Below are 17,876 nucleotides of genomic sequence, written 5' to 3' on the forward strand. Positions count from 1 at the left end.
GCTAAATGGGTTAGTTTAAGTTGTATGAACAAATTAATAAGCCTGAGCTAATAGACCAAACAGTTATAATTAGGATAAGCCTCTGTGTGTTTCTTTGGAAGTAAGCAGCTACGGGACAAGGCAAAACAGAAACTTCCGTCAATAGATCCTTTCTCTGGCTATAGGAGCAGACTGGTTCACTTAGCTGGAAGACCACCCTATGATACATGCCTCAGTATTACATCACTAAGCCCAATACAAGGTTTCTCTCTAGCAGTACTTTCTTGTTGCTTCCAGTAACGAGGGCTGAACTGCCAACACAAGAAGCAGAGTCAATAAAAAGCAAGAATGGCAGCTTGCAGGCCAAACTGCAGAAAGTGGCAAGGTAAGCTGGCTGACAGCTGAAAAAGAGGGAGCTGAAGAGTTCCCAAAGATGGTCAAGTTGGGATGAGTCTGTGAAACCAGACAAAGAGCAAGAGCAGAGGCTGGAGGACAAAAGACTATGATATCCAAAAGACACATCACAGGCTGCGGTTATTGGAAGATTTCCAGAGACTTGTCAAGCCTTTGGAACTGAGGGTTTCAGATACTTCAGGGTCTGGAGCAGTAAAACTGACAGCTGTCAAGGTCATGTCCTTATCTAAACAAAATCCAGAACTGAGCTTCTGCCAAAGGCTAAGGCATTTTAACTTCCTTGGTGTATAGAAACACTGCAGCTCACATTTTGTAGGGCTAAGATCCTACAAGGGATCTGCACAGGAGCTGTAACACTAGAGGGCGCCAAATGCCACTGTACTGGCCTGCCTGTGGCCACCTCACTGGTGTCAAACACAGGGGCATCAAAGCTCAGTCCACAAAGTGCTTCTCTCCTTACCTACTCAAGGTTTCTATCGAGGTAGGACAAAAGGTTCCCCCAGTCCGATGACTGGTTCAAGGGTACAAGGAAAGAAAATAAGTAGAATGGGGAGCAGATTCAGAAACTAGGAATTTGCTGTAAGGGCTCAGACCAATTAGAAAAGGAGACGGAATGAAATCAGCATTTTTAGGTACTCAAAACAAATTAATGTCTCTAGGTACAAAGGCAACAATGTGAAAATGAGCTGGCTGGCTTGTTTGCTTGGTCCTACTCTACAAATTCTAATTGATCCATTTACATTACCAATTACTTCAGGGTCAATTTAGTTCTTTATTCAATGTTCAACGAACTTTCAACATAGTGCACAACAAGCTCAAAATAGAAATTCTACCCTGCAGCAGGAGAAGAGGAAAGGAGAAATTGTGTTTTTGTTTGTTTGTTTTGAGGCAGGGTCTCTCTAGTAACTCTGGCTGGCCTTGAACTCAGAGATCCATCTGCCTCTACCTCCCAAGTACTAGGATCAAAGGCATGAACCACCACATCTGGATGAAACTGTAGTTTTTAAAAGTGGATGGGGGGGGCAGAGGCAGGTGAATCTCTGTGAGTTTGAGACCAGCCTGGTCTACAAGAGCTAGTTCCAGGACAGCTAGAACTGTTATACAGGGGAACTCAGTCTAAAAAAAAAGAAAGGAAGGAAGGAAGGAAGGAAGGAAGGAAGGAAGGAAGGAAGGAAGGAAGGAAGGAAGGAAGGAAGGAAGGAAGAAAGGAAGGAAGAGATATTAAAACCCCACACATATACATAGAGTCTCAATCTCAAAACAATTCTCATGAGAAACAGAACAATATCAGAATTGCTAAGTGGTAGTGGCGGCACCACATGACTTTAACATCATCACTTGGGAGGCAGAAGCAGGTGGATCTCTGTGAATTCCAGGCCAACCCGATCTACAAAGCTAGTTCCAGGACAACCATGGTTATTACACAGAGAAACCCTGTCTCAAAAAGCCAAATACAGACATACATACATACACACACACACACACACACACATAAAAATGTGTGATGAAACAAAGGGGGAATAAAAAATAAAACAGTTTCCCTCTGATAAGAAACTTGGAGACAGAACAAAGGAACAAAAAAAGAATGAAACTGGACTAGACAGTGGACTCATACACGATCTTTTTAGGAGATAAATCACTGAATAAGCACACACAATAAAGGTGGTATTCAAACATGGGCACAGCTCATAGAGCAGCTGTAGTTCAAAGAGCAAGATCTGTTCCTAAGAAATATATTATTAATAGATTTTGAATTATTAGTCTCCACTTCACCTTTATTGATCTGAGAACGTAAACTCAATTGCTTTGGGGTTAGACTAAACACCAAAATTGTCAGAAAGCTCATTTCCTTTATAATGTTCCTCAAGAATCTCTTGATTTACTTTCAAATAATCAAGCTGAACACAATGAAAATTGACTTATGCCTAAAATGAAATGAAAGAAAAAAAAAGCAGTTCTGCATGGCATTTCTTGGCCAGGGGCATGTACATGTATATGTGAACACACACAAGCATTTTTGTCAGGCAAGTAAAAATAAATATTTATTTTTAATATTTAATATTTTAATAAAAAATATTTGTGATAAGAAAAGGGATGAAAAAGCAGGGAAAGTTCTGTGAGTTGTGTCAGCCTTGTTTATATAGTGAGTTCAGACCAGTTAGTGCTACATAGTGAAACCCTGTCTTAAAATAGAATCTCTCTGTTGTGTAGCTCTGGTTAAGTTGTACATTACCATGCTGGGCAAAGATAACACTTTGTGTTGAGAATGCTTTAAAAATGCAAAAATGAAGCAGGGCGGTGGTGGTGCATGTCTTTAGTCCAGCACTTGGGAGGTAGAAGCAAACAGATCTCAGTAAGTTCAAGGCCCGTCTGGTCTACAAAGTGAGTTCTAGGAAAAAGGCTACACTGAGAAACCCTGTCTCAAAACACCAGAAAAAAAAAAAAAATGAGAGATGGTGCCAATGGTTAGAGGACACTGGTTAGAGGGCTCTTACAATGGGCCAAAGTTCAATTCCCATAATCCACCGTATGGTAGTTCACAACACACTATTAACTCCAGTTACAAGGATTCAATGCCCTCTTCTGGCTTGAGAACCGTGCATAGACATACATGCAAGCAAAATAGTCATACACATAAAATGTTTTAAAGGCATGAATTAATGCCCCTAACAGGTACAATTACATAAATAATAGACGTTCCCTTGATTACCAAGGTATAGGCACTGTCTATAGCCATGCCCATGCCATCTCCAATGCCCAATCATCAGGTATAAAAATGAAATACTACTTGCAAACACTTTCATCTTGTTTTAAATATAAAAACAAAAACAACACCTGGCACCCCTGTAAATATGACTACTATAAGGCATAGAAAGTTTCCTTAACACAACCCACTCCCAAAACAAGGTTTGGGAAATATTTGCATCCCCCTTATCCTCCCCTCTGTTCACTGCCTCGATAAGCAGGTGAAATCCCAAGCTAAGGTTTCGTATCAGATACTCTACAACCAAGTCCTGACATCTCCAGTGTGCCAACCCCGTTATGCACTGAAGAGACAACATTCTTTTGTTTAAAAACAAAAAACAAAAACACTTCAGCCTTGACAGTCATCATACTTGGCATCTCTGCTGGAAAAATGTACTGGCTACAGGTCCACTGGATATTTTGTTTCTGAAAGATGATAGAGTCCAAGAATAACTGGTAGGTGACCCTTTGTTTTAACAAATTTTTCTATTTTAAAGTGTAAGCCAACTTACTAATTTGCTACCAAATGTGTATTTATTTGAATTATTTTTCAGATTGTATAGTTTTCCCAAGCATATTAGTGTTTTAAGTTATTTAGATAGTATATACTGTACACATTATGCCAACTGGGGAAAATGGGAAACTAGAGTTCCACAGACATCATTCAGTTATTTCATTATCTGCTAGCTTAGGACAGGGGGTGTAGCTCACTTGGTAAAGTAATTACCAAGTGTACAGTCAATTCCCAGGGTAGCACAAACTTATCCTATAATTCAGCACTCTGAAAGTAGAAACAGGAGATTCAGCAGTTCAAGGTCATCCTTGGCTACTCAGGGAGTTCAAAACCAGCTTGGACAGGAAAATTATGTCCAAAAAAGCCCACAAAACAAACAAACAAACCCTACACTTTAAATTTCCTGTTATTTTGTATGGTTTTTTTGGGGAGAGGGGGCTAATAATACATTAAAAAAAAAAAAAAGGGTTTCAATAGGGCTTGGCCAGTCAAGTCTGGTAACCTGAGTTTGATCCCTGAAACCAACACAAAGGTGAAGATTACTTACTCCACAGTTTTCCTCTGGCTTCCACACTGACTGTGGTACAAACACTCATAAGCACACATCATGTATCACAAAATAAATTTTAAAAAAATATGAAGAGAGATGAGAATAGGAAAAGCAATAGAGCAGGAAAATCATGGGGAGGAAGGAACTTTAAGAATATAGAACCAGTCTGGAAAGATGGCTCGGAGGTTAAGAGCACTGGCTGCTCTTCCAAAGGACCCGGGATTCAATTCCCAGCACCCACATGGCAATTCACAACTGACTACAAGGAATCTGAAACCCTCACATAGACATACATCCAGGCAAAATACCAATAATGCACATAAAGTAAAAATAAATCAATTTAAAAAAAATAATATAGAACCAAGCTAGGGTGTAGTGGCTAATGCCTTTAATTCCAACACTTGGGAGGCAGAATCAGGTAGATCTCTGTGAGTTCAAGTCCAGTCTGGTCTACATAGTGAGTCCCAAGGCAACCAGGCCTACACAGTGAGACCCTTTCTTGAAAGGGAAAAGAACAAAATAAACAAACAAACAAAACCCTAAAACACCTAAACAAAACAAATAAAAAACAAATAACAAACAAACAAAAAAAAAACAAAGAGTTGAGCATGATGGCACACACCTTTAATCTCAGCACTTGGGAGGCAGAGGCAAGGCGATCTCTTTGAGTTCGAGGTCAGTACAGTCTATGTAGTAAGTTCCAAGGACAGCCAGGGCTACAGAGAGCCCATCTCACCATCTCAAAAACAAATTAATAAGCATTAAAGATTTTAAAAAAAGTGTCAACAAGAAAGAAGAATACTGAGGACTTCCACAAGTGAAAATGTCTCAGCTCAAGGAAGAAAAAACTTGAAAGAATCCACTTACTGGGGGAGGGGAGGCACCTTTAATCCCAGCACTGGGAAGGCACAGGCAGGCAGATCTCAGTGAGGCCAGCCAGGTCTACAAAGAGTTCCAGTACAGCCAAGACTGTTACATAGAGAAACCCTGTCAAAAAAAAAAAAAAAAAGTCTCACTTATTTGATGTGTGGAAAAAGGAAAAAGGTACTTTCTGTTACTTCTGCCAAAGGGAATAACAGAGGTAGAAGCCAAAAGGCAGAGCTGAAGTCCAAGTGGAACAGAGGAAGTAAGTTCAGGGTAAGTTGAAACAAAACTACTGTTCTATAACCTTTCCAAAGAGAAAAAAAAGGATACTTGAGAAAACAGGGCTTATTTATTTTATGTTATTTGGTGAAAAAAGACTGCATATACTTGACAATATAAAGATAAGTACCAGTTAATAAGAAAATGCCTGAGATACCCAAAAAGGAAAGAAAATTCATTTTAGAAAACACCATCAAGCTACCACAGTGGCATGTGATTGTATTCCCAACTATTCAGGAAACCAAGCAAACTTTATTGTACTTAATAATGATCCCAATGGGCAAGAGTAGTTACACTAGCAGTTTTATTATATTAATGGTTTGTGATTGTTCTACTTTTACTATTAGCTATTTTTGCTAATCTCTTATTGTGACATATTTGTAAATTTCTATTTGTTCGTTTTTTTTTTTATTTTGTTTTTGTTTTTTTAGACAGGATCCCACTATGCATCCCAGGCTTGGAAAAAAAAAAAATACTGCATGGAACAGGCTGTCCTCCAACTTGCAGGGATCCTCTTGTGTCTATCTCCTGAGCATTTGGAATTCCAAGCATGTGACATCACACATGGCCTTTCAAACTGCTCTTATCATGGGTATTCATACATAGAAAAAACATACTATGGTGGAAACAGCACTATCAGTGGTTTCAATCACCCTGGATTTGGGACAATTGTGGGCACTGTTGTATACCAACATAACCTTACGTAAATTACTCAAGAGATGAAGACTTACTTTAAAATAGTGGCAATACCTATCTGCCTTGTGAAAGCTAGCAGGGATATATTAAAAGGCACCCAAAACTACTATTAATATTATATAGTAATTGGAACATCTAGAAACAAATGGAAGCCATAGTTTCTGCCCTCAAAAGGGTATGCCATAAGGAAGTATTACTGAGATACGACTTGGACATTATTTCTTTTATTAAAAGAATTAATCATGTAAATATCTCATGCCCATTCTAAATTATTTTAATTTCAAGGGAAAACACATAGCTTTCCTTACTATAGGTCTTAGGCTTCCTAGCTATAGAAAGACCTCAAAAAAATAAGATGGAAGCATTAGCAGAAAGTACCTGATTTCAACTTCTTGCTTCCACTTGGGTGACACACAAACATGCACACTGCATACAACAAACACAAAAATAATAATAAAAAAATGTTCCCTTTGGCCTTTACAGTGTTTGTCAATGTCAACATTGAATAATCAGATTTTACATAAAAATACAGACTTTGGGCTTCTCTTGACAAACCACAAGATCTGGCCAATATATAAAAAAGCTGGAGCTGCCTATCCCTTGAGAGCTCAGTTGTAGGAAGTACCATTAAGCCAGTTTCAATGACTTGCATTACACTGATGGTGCCCAATTTGCAGCAGAGTTTTCAATTCCAGTATTAGGGTTGCAAGATTGAGGTGTTTCTGTGTAGGAGAGAGAGAGAGAGAGAGAGAGAGAGAGAGAGAGAGAGAGAGAGAGAGAGAGAGAGAGAGAATGAATTTCTTTCCTAATGAAAATTTTCAAGTTTAAAGACCAGAACAATGAGTGGCCAATTTTCTTGATTAAACATCTTCCGCTACAAGTAAAATTTAAAAGAAACTACCTGTGATAGCCATCATCTTCAATACAAGAACAAAAATGCATCCTGGTTTTTTTTTTAAAGGAATAAACTTTCATAGACTTATCAGTTTCTTCAAGAGTTTTGAAGAATTCAATAAAGGCCTTTTTTTTTTAATTCAAAAGTCAAGTGTGGTGGCTCAGATCTATAATCCCAGAATTTGGGAGGTAGAAACAGGAGGATCAGGAGTTCAAGGTCATCTCTGGCTACATGGACAGTTTCATACTAGGTTACAAGACACCCTGTACTAAAAAAAAACTATACTTAATGATCTGGTGAGCTCTTTCCTAATAGCATACAAGTCATTTATGTACTCTTATTCTCAAAATAAAGCTAGAAGACAAGTCTGCACCATTCACTGGGAAACCATTCACTGGGAAATTGAGAAACACAAGACAAATTTTAAAACACAAGATAAAGTGTTCAGGAACAGTGATCATCATATACAAAAATCTTGCATGATCAGCAGCATTACTCCTCACAGGTAATAATCACACTATATTCATTACACTGATTGATAAGTTGTATTAAAAATGAATTAATAGTCCATTATGAAAGAATTGGCTAATTGAGTAAACCTGGTTATTTAAACAATGTAATATTTTCTAGCTATTGTAAATGGTAACAGATCTACATTTAATAGCATCATTAAGCCGCTACAATAGAATGTATTCTAGAATTCTACTCATGAGGCAACATATTAAAAAACAGAAGCATGTACATAGAGATAAATACATGAAAGAATCATCATGAACTTATTTAATGGTGGTCACTATCCAGTTATCACAGAATTTCATGATTTATTCTTGCTTTGTACTTTCCCATATTTAAAGAGACACAGCGTAATATTTGTGTGTTCACACATATTTATATGTGTATACTTAAATTCTGACAGATCAAACATAAGGCAGTATTATCAGAGAAAAGTACAAAATCAGTAGTAAGAAGGCACCATAGATCATGCCTGTTATTCTCAACATGTGCGAGCTGAGGCAAGAGAACTACCATGAATTCTGAAGCCAACTTAGTCTACAGTGGGAAAATTGTCAAAAGAGATGGATGGATGGATGGATGGACGGACGGACGGACGGACGGACGGACGGACGGACAGATGGGTGGATGGGATAGGGGATGAAAGGAAAGGCAGGCTGGAAATGTAGTTAAGAGGGCTTGTTCATCATGCATAAAGCCTGGGTTCAATACAAAGAAACATCTAAACAGGACACAATGGCTCACACCTGTATTCTTATCATTGTGGAGATGAAGTACAAGGATCACAAAATTCAAGGTGATGAGATCATGTTTCAAAAAAAACAAAGCAAAGCAAGAACCAGTCCTACCACCACCACCACAAAAAAGGGGGGAGGGAGCAGAGAGAAAGGTAATACTCTGCTCATACTGTTTTTCATCCTATTAATAATGTCAAATCCTGAAAAACTAACCACTCATCTTCAACATTTCTAAACCCACAGCTTCAAGGTTTTGATGGAGAATAACCAAAGCTTACAGACTAGTACCTCTAGGAATTCATGACCTTCCTCCAAGTAACCCAGAAACCTTTTATAAAAACGTATTCCTTGTCATCCTGTCAGCTTTCCCAACAATTCCTCGCAATGGTTCTTTGAAAGTCACTCCCCTGTGTCGTCACTCTTGGAAGTTCATTTCTCCATGGAGAAATCAGACTACAGATCACCAACTTTCAGACTTTCTTATATTCATCTCTGGGCCTTTATTATTATTTAGCTAGATAGCTAGCTATTTTTGAGAGAAATTCTCACTGTATATCCCTGGTTGGCCTTCATTCACTTCGTAGACCAGACTGGCTCAAACTCACAGAGATTCACCTACCTCAGTGGGACGAAAGGTAAGCATACCCATAGATGACTATCATCTGTTCTTTAAAATTCAAGAGAATTCTAAATCCCAAATCCAATTTTAACTTGGTTGCCAAGACTTTTATTTTTTTTCCAACACAGGGTTTCTCTGTGTAACTGTTCTGGCAGTCCTGAAACTCGCTCTGTAGACCAGGCTGGCCTCGAACTCATGGAGATCCACTTGTCTCTGCCTCCCAAGTGCTGGGATTAAAGGTGTGCACCACCACGACTCAGCTTTGATGGGGAGGGGGTATTTTTGTTTTTGGGGTTTGTTGTTGTTTACAAAACTTATATTTATCTGTTTGCTTTGTTTGTGGCACTTAGGGTTGAATTTTGCATCTTGTACATGCTAGGCAAGTGTTCTACCACCAAAATATATTCCCAAATCTCTTTTTCTTTCTTTCCTTTTTCTTTTGACAAGGTCTTACTTTATCCCAGGTTGATTTTTGTTGTGCCCAGTCCGTGGGGACCCCAAAAAACCACCAGGGAGACCAACTCACCAAATTCAAAAACAAGGTTTATTGTGTTTACAATACAACCTGGCAGGAACAACTGGCGCAGCAGCAGTACCAAGAGGAGATACCCTGCCCTTCTAGAGGGCATTATTTAAAGGCAACAAAACAGAAAAGTTACATTAGCAGGGTGCGTGGTGACACATTTCTAAGATTTAGGACCCCTGATTAGCTGACATTTATCAAGGGGTGTCCTGGTAAAAAGCAATGGGTGTGTGTTGGCAGGTGATCCTATCTACACTGGTTGGAACATTAGGAATTTCCTTTGGATGGTTTGTTCCTGGATGGTGCCTGGGTAGTCTCAGTTTATGGTCCTTAAGGGAACCAGGTATTGCCTCAGGGTAAATTACTGAGACTCGGGCCTCTACTGAGTTTGTCACAGCTAGGTCCTACAGTCTTTAACTAATTCTGAAAACTAGGCAACTCTTAAACTTGGAAACCTAATGCCTCTAACTGCAGAGCAGCTCAGACTGTAACAGTCCTGTGCCACTAGGCCTGCCCATCATTCCTTTTTATCAACTCCTTCACCCCAAAGAGTCCTATTGATGCTACTACTGCATTTTCTACCTTCCCTTAGGGGCTTCTTGTCATAACTCTTCACAAATGCTTTTAGCAGCCATCTGTGCTATCTGCCACTACTTCCTCTTCTCACATTTATCTCTTAACTAACTAGGCTTTTGTTCATAACACTGCAATCAGTTCCTAATTGACTTATTTCTCATCGCTGGCATGGTGGACTACTACTACTTTCAGAAATGTATTGGTAGTTAATGACACTTGCCACCCAGCCTGTGACTAGTTTGATCCCCAGAACTCACGTCGTAGAGAGAACTGATTTGTTTTACTTCTACTTTCATGTGTGCCATAGCATGCTTCCCCCAAATATAACTTAAAAATATTTGTATGGCGGCAAGGCAGCAGTGGTGCACATATTTAATCCCAGCACTCAGGAGACAGAGGCTGGCAGATCTCGGTGACTTTGAGACTAACCTGGTCAACAGAGCACCTGCACACACATGTGGGCACACATTCACACAGTCACAAAAACAATCTTTAAAGAGCTGGAGAGATAGCTCAGTGGTTAAGCAATCCTGAGTTTTGAATTCCCAGCAACCACATGGTGGTTCACAACCAACTCTAGTGGAATCTGCTGCCTTCTTCTGGCTTCTGCAGGTACTGTATGCACATGGTGTACAGGCTTATATACAGGCCAAACACTCATGCATGTATGTAGTAGTGGTAATAGTAGTAATAGTAATAATAATTTGTTATTGTTGTTTTTGAAACAAGGTGTCTATGTATAGTCCTGGCTGTCCTGGAGCTCACTTTGTAGACCAGGCTGGCATCAAACTCAGAAATCTGCCTACCTCTGCCTCCCAGAGTACTGGGATTAAAGGCGTGTGATACCCCCACCCAGCTAATAATAATAATTTTAATGGTGTATTGTCTTCCAATAATGAACTTCTATCAGTTTACCATCATTCCTCCTTATCTCTCATATTGCATACCAACCATTTACAGGATCAAACCAGTCTTAATTTGTATTCTAAGAGTTACTGGTACCACAGGCCTCTGTACTTCTGGACACTCTGGAGGTAGAAACAGGAGATTTCAAAAGTTCAAGGCCTGACTGGGTTTCATAGTGAGCTCTAGAAGAGCCTGCACCATTTAGTGAGACTGTCTCAAAGTAACAAGTAAAAGAAAAGAAAAGAAAAGAAAAGAAAAGAAAAGAAAAGAAAAGAAAAGAAAAGAAAGAAAAGAGGCAAATCAGTCAGAGGTCGAGCACTCCCAACAGTTCCCAGGAACTGTGCCCACAGTACAAGTGGTAAATTCAAGTTATTCATTTGGCAAATGTCATTTAATTTCAGCTCCCTCCTCAAGATATTTTACTATAACGTGGAAGAAAGGACTTGGCACAGGTCACATTTTTTTAGAAGTTGATCAATAAAATTCTAACCTTTACTCATTAATCCATGCAATCATACTTAGAAAGTGTGTGCACAGACACACACACACACACAACGTTGGAATTATATCAAAACTCTAGAATTTGTTTGGTTTGAACAAAAATATAACTAGAAAAATATCTATTTAAAACTGCCATTTTCTTTTCCTTTCTGTTTTTGTTTCGTTGGTTTGTTTTTGTTTGAGACAGGGTCTCACTCAACAGCTCACTGCTAGGCCAAGCTGGCCTTAAACTTTAATTAAATACTACTGCTTCAGTCTCCACATAGAGCTCTTCCAGGGGACCAACTCTGGTTCCCAGGGACTCTGACTTCCTCTTCTGGCCTCTAGTGACACCTGCACAAATATGCAACATTTTATGCACACATATGCACAAAACTCCACCCCACATGAACAAACATATTAAATATAAACTAAATCTTCTTTTAAAAAATCCTATTTAGGCCAGGAGGTGGAGGCGTGCTCCTAGAATCCCAGCACTCGGGAGGTAGAGGCAGGCAGATCTCTTTGAGTTTGGGGCCAGCCTGCTCTACAGAGTGAGTTCCAGGACAGGCTCCAAAAGCTACACAGAGAAGCCCTGTCTTGGAGGGAAAAAAAAAAAGTTCAATTTCTAGCAACCTTCCAGGTTACCACCCTTTTTAGGACTGGGAATATAGCTAAATGGTGAGTGGATAGACTATTTTCCTAGCACATCTAAGGTCCTAGGTTCAATTCCAAGCACACACACACACAACATTTAAAAGTTTAATTTCATTAGAACCTGAAAAATAAGCTTCAATTTCTGAAAGACTTCTCTGTAAAAGATCTTAACCCAAAAAAATAACTTATCTTGTCAAGTGATGGTACCACATACCTTTAATCCCAGAACTCAGAGGCAGAGGCAGATGGATCTCTTTGAGTCCCAGCCCAGTCAGTTCTACAGAGCGAATACTAGGATAACCAGGGCTACACAGAGAAACCTTGTCTTAAAAAAAAAGAATAACTTACCCTAAAACAAACAAAAACCAAAACAAACAAAAAGACCTTATTTCCTTTGAACAGATACAACTTTTCTTCAAAACGTTCAGTGCAAAATAGATTCACTTTCAAAAAATACTCACAGGTATTAGCACAATGTAAAACCCAAAAAATTCACATATGCCAGACATAATAGCACATACTTGCAATCTTAGTACTCTGGAGACTAAAGCAGAAGGATGAGTTAAGAGGGCAGCCTGAGCTGAAAAGTGAGGACCTGTCTCTGAAAATACAAAAATTCATATACTCTCATATAAAATTATCTCATAAGTTAAACAAAAATTACTTTAATGTTCATATAAAACAAGCATTAAACCACCCAACAGTGCCCTTTAACCAAGTCCTTCAATGAATATAATTATATCAATTTAACTTAACAATTTTATCCGAGGTCCTCATTAACCCCATCAATGTCTAGTTAATGATACAAATATAAGCACAAGAACATCTTTTTGAGACTCAGTAGAGCTTAAAGTTTCCATAGCTACAGAAGTATGTCTCACTTCACTTATGTAAATTTCTTTTCTTTCTGGCTCACTACCACAATTTTGTGACATTTATTGGACAACTGCAATCCTCCTGCTATTATTAAATATAAACATTTGCTTTCTACAAATCAACAAAATGAATCAACCATAGTGAAAAATATTCCACCCCATCTAAATGAGGCTAATATACCTATTCACAAATTTTTCATGAAGCCATCTATCTGGCTTCTTAAGTTTTAGTTTTGATTATTAAGTATACAGCATAGTAGCCAAGCCTGCAATACCAGGAATTAGAAGGCAGAGGTAAGAGTATCAAAGTTTAAAGTCACCCTCAGTTACATACTGAATTTGAGATTAGCCTGAGCTACCCGAAACCCTGTCTCAAAGAGAGAGAGAATTAGTATGTGTCACTTAAATTTTTAAAATTATGAATATTTTTGTGGTAAAACACATTTATACTATCTTAGCCATTTCTAAGTACACAATTCAATGGCAGTAAGTAATTAGTATAAAAGACAAGCATATCTTTTAACCATACTTTGTCTCTTTTTGTCTGGCTTGTTTCACTTTGTATGTTTTTGGTTTGTTTTGATTTTCTGAGAGACAGATCTCATGTAGCCAAGCCTGACCTCAACTCACTATGTAGCCAAGCTGACCATGAACTTCTGATCTTCTTCCAGTTTTCACCTCTTGAGTGCTGGGTTCATAGGTATATTCCATGACTAGCTTACTTTCTGAGTAATTTTTGAAAGTTAATATACAATGTGGGAAGTATCAAAATTTCACTTCTGTTTAAGGGTGAATAATACTCTATTGTTCTCACACATAATGTACTTTATTTAGCCATCACATGTATTCGTGGACATTAGTTGTTTCCATCTTTATTTTTTTTAATTTTGAGCCAGCCTCAATACATAATCCAGGTTGGTTTCAAATTCATAATTTTCTCGCTTGCTGAAATGACAGGTGTGTGCTACCTTGCCGAGACTTCTGTGTGAATGAACTAGGAGCTTGTATATGCTTAGCAGGTTCTCTACCACTGAGTTCCCATCCTTTCCCCCTTTTGACTATTGTAAAGTATGTTGCTAGCATGCAAGTATTATTTTAAATTGCTGTTTTTATATGTAACCACAAGTAGAATAGATGAATTGTGTGAGAATTATGCTTAACCTATTGAAGAACTGCCTGTTGTACATAGCAGCTACACCATTCTACATTCCTATAGTCAATACATTTAATATTCCACAATCAATATTTTATTACTAGAGCTAGCCTTTTACACTAAAAAAAAATCAAATACATAAACCCTACTGTTTTAAATCATACTATTTCAACTTTTCCTATAATGCTATTCATGTACGTGTACTGATATAATTCATATACCATGTAAAATTCACCTGAAGTGAATAATAGCTTTTAGTATAGCTCAAGTTTTTCACAGCCATTATTATAAATTACAAAACACTTTATCACTCCTAAAAGACTTCTGTATCTTTTTTGAAAACTACTATGCCCCTATTCCTCACTCCCACCTTAGTAAACACTTACATGTCTCTAGATTTACCTAACTTTTGTACAGTATTAGGGACTATATAACATGTAGTTATTGTGATTAACATCGTTTCAAGTCCACGATATAGTGGATTCTTTTTTCTTTCTTTTTTTGGTTTTTTTGTTTGTTTGGTTGGTTGGTTGGTTTTTTGTTTTGTTTTTTTGAGACAGGATTTTACTGTTTAGTTCTGGCTGTCCTGGAACTCACTTTGTACACCAGGCTGGCCTCAAGCTCACAGAAATCCACCTGCCTCCGCCTCCAACTGCTAGGATTAAAAATATGCGCCACCACCATCCAGCTTTCTTTATTTCTTTTTATGGTCAAATAATATTCCAATGTATGGATATTCCAAATTTTGCTTAACCATTTATCGATCAATTTATAGACATTTGGGTTTTTAAAGTTTTTAGAGACATTTGAGGCTATTTATAAGTAATGCTGCTACAAATACTTTTGTGTGGACATATGTATTCATTTCTCTTGGGTGCTTATCTAAAAGCACAATTTCTAGATAATAGGGTAATTTCATATGCTTTACTTTTTAAAAATTTACTCTTATTTCATGTATATGAGTGGTTTGCCTACATATATATCTGCACCACATGTGTGTTTGGTGCCCTTAGAGGCCAGAGGAAGGTGTCAGATGCCCTGAACTGGAGTTGCAGGTGGTAGGAAGCTGCCATTTGGGTGCTGGGAAACAAACCCGTGTCTTCTGAACCCAAGTCTTTTGGAAGAACCATCAGTGAGTACTCTCCATCTCTCCAGCCCCCACATTTTTTTTAACTTTGGGGAAATGCCAGATTCTTTAAAATGTTAATATCATGATTTCTACATCCCAACAGTAGTGTATTTATTACCACATGATCGTCCTTTTCTGTTTCAGACAGGGTCTTACTAGGTAACCCAGGCTGGCTTCAAAAGGGTTCAAGGAATCTTCCTACCTCAGTCTCCTGAATAACTGGGATGACAAGAATGTACCACAATGCTTGCCTCATCTTTTTGATCACAGTTATCTTAACAAGTGAGAGAAGTATCTCTGGTAATTTTAATTATATTTCCCAATGTTAATGATGAAGAACATCTTACATGGATTTATTAAGTGATTTATATAATTTATTGTTTTATGCTAAAAGTTATGCTTAGTAATATTTGTGAAAACTATTATTAAAATGAGTATGTACTTAAATGGTGTGAGACAATGATCTGTATTCTGTCAATTATATTTTAAATGAACGCTGATTGGCCAGTAGCGAGGCAGGGAGTATAGGCCGCACAACCAGACAGGAAGTAGAGGTGGGTCATTGAGAACAGGAGAATTCTGGGAAGAAGGAAGCCCGTTCCTTTGCAGTCCTGACCCAGCCACAGAAGAAGCAAAATGTGACTGCCTCGCTGAATAAAGTACCCAGCCACGTGGCTAACATAGGCAAGAATAATGGGCTAATACTGGGAGTCAACCTCCCTCAGGACCCAGCAATTCCACTCTTGGGAATATACCCAAGAGATGCCCTATCATACCACAAAAGCATTTGTTCAACTATGTTCATAGCAGCACTATTTGTAATAGCCAGAACCTGGAAACAACCTAGGTGCCCCTCAATAGAAGAATGGTTAATAAAGGTGTGGAACATATACACATTAGAGTTCTACTCAGCGGTAAAAAACAATGACATCTTGAATTTTGCATGCAAATGGATGGAAATAGAAAACGCCTTACTGAGTGAGGTAAGCCAGACCCAAAAAGAGGAATATGGTATGTATTCACTCATATGTGGATTCTAACCATAATTAAAGGTCTTTGAGCCTATTATTCGTGATCCTAGAGAAGCTAAATAAGGTGAACCTGTTGAAAATCATGTAGCTATCTGCCTGGAGATTGGAAATAGACAAGAGTCCCAGGTAACCTCGGGTGCATGGGGGGGTGGGAGGGTTGTTGGAAGGGGAGAGGGTTAGAGAGAAGGGAATAGGGGAGGAATGGGGAAAGCTGGGTGGACTGGGATGGGGGGAGGGAGGAAGGATGGATATGAGATCAGGGAAGAATATATTTCAACTAAGGGAGTCATTTTAGGGTTTACTGGAGACTTGATTATAAATGGGATCCCAGGTCCAAGGAGAGATCCCCAGACTGTTCTCTAGACAGAGGAGAAGGTGCCTGAACCGGCCTTGGCCTATAACCATACTGATGAAGATTTTGCTTATCACCATAGATCCTTCATCTGACGATGGATGGCGATACAGATGGAAACCCACATTGGAGCACCGGACGGAGCCCCCCATGGTCCAAATGAGGGGCAGAAAAAGGAAGAACATGAAAAAAACTCAGGACCACGAGGGGTGCGATCACCCACTGATACAAGGGGACTGACCTAATGAGAGTTCACCAAGGCCAGTTGGACTGGGACTGAACGAGCATGTGATCCAACCAGATTCTCTGAATGTGGCCGGATCTCTGAACGTGGCTGGTCCAGAGCCTTTCTGAAAAGCCACTGACAATGACACTGGGACTTGTTTCCTCTGCATATGCTGGATTTTTGGGATCCAGTCTGTTCGGATACTCACCTTCAGGGACCTGGAAGGAGTGGGGAGGAACTTGAACTTCCCACAGGGCTGGAAGCCCTGACTGCTCTTAGGGATGAAGAGGGAGGAGGAGGGGGAGGGGGGAGTGGGAGGGTGCTGGGAGGAGGGGCGGAAATGAAAACTTTCATAATTTAATAAACTTAAAAAAAAAGAAAAGAAAAATAAATTATAACAGTTAATAAGAAGCCTGAGCTAATGAGCCAATCAGTTTATAGTTAATATAGACTTCTGTGTGATTTCTTTGGGACTTAATGACTGCAGAAACTGGGCAGGACAGAAAACCTCTGTCAACACTTAAATATAGTTTACCAGCATTAAAGTCAGCGTGTCCTTAAAAAAAGTACATTTACTAGCACAAGAAGGATTTTGCTGCCTTTAATAGACCAAAGAACTCCTGTTCTGTGCTGGAGATGTAGGTAAGTTGGTGCAATGCATGCCTGGCTTTCACAAGGCACTGAGTCTGATCTCCAACACCATATAAAATAGGTATGAGGGCATAGGCCTTCAATCCCAGTACTTGGGAGATAGACAAGATAATAAAAATTAGTTCAAGGTCATTCTCAACTGCCTAACAAGTTCAAGGCAAACCTTCTAAATTATAAAATATCTTGTTTCAAACAAAACCAACAAAAACCCTTCATATTGTTTTAACTTTATACAAAGGAGAACTTAGCAACTCCAAAGAAAGTACCCTGAGTGTTTGTAGTGAAGAAAAGTACTGTGATATCCCTCAGGTTCTAGGGCCACACTGCAATATTCTAATTCCTAACACAGAACTTTCAGGAAGTTCAGGAAAAAAACCAACACCAGCAAAATAAAGAACTAATTTTTGAGGCTCCTATTCTGTCACCCATCTCTTCTCAATTTCATTTTGTCTCTGAAACATGCCAGCAGAAATAAGCAGCAGAAACAGACTCCTATGATGTCATAAAAGTAC

General features: G+C 38.8%; 1 protein-coding gene across 5 annotated transcripts in view; it reads right to left on the bottom strand.

Annotated features, from left to right (window-relative positions):
• Nfat5 (nuclear factor of activated T cells 5) overlaps positions 1-17,876 on the bottom strand; it is an 88,239-nt gene that overhangs the window by 61,922 nt on the left and 8,441 nt on the right. The window lies entirely within an intron of this gene.

The sequence above is a fragment of the Myodes glareolus genome, chromosome 22 (genome assembly GCF_982192425.1).
Source record: "Myodes glareolus chromosome 22, mMyoGla1.1, whole genome shotgun sequence".
Classification (NCBI taxonomy): domain Eukaryota; kingdom Metazoa; phylum Chordata; class Mammalia; order Rodentia; family Cricetidae; genus Myodes; species Myodes glareolus.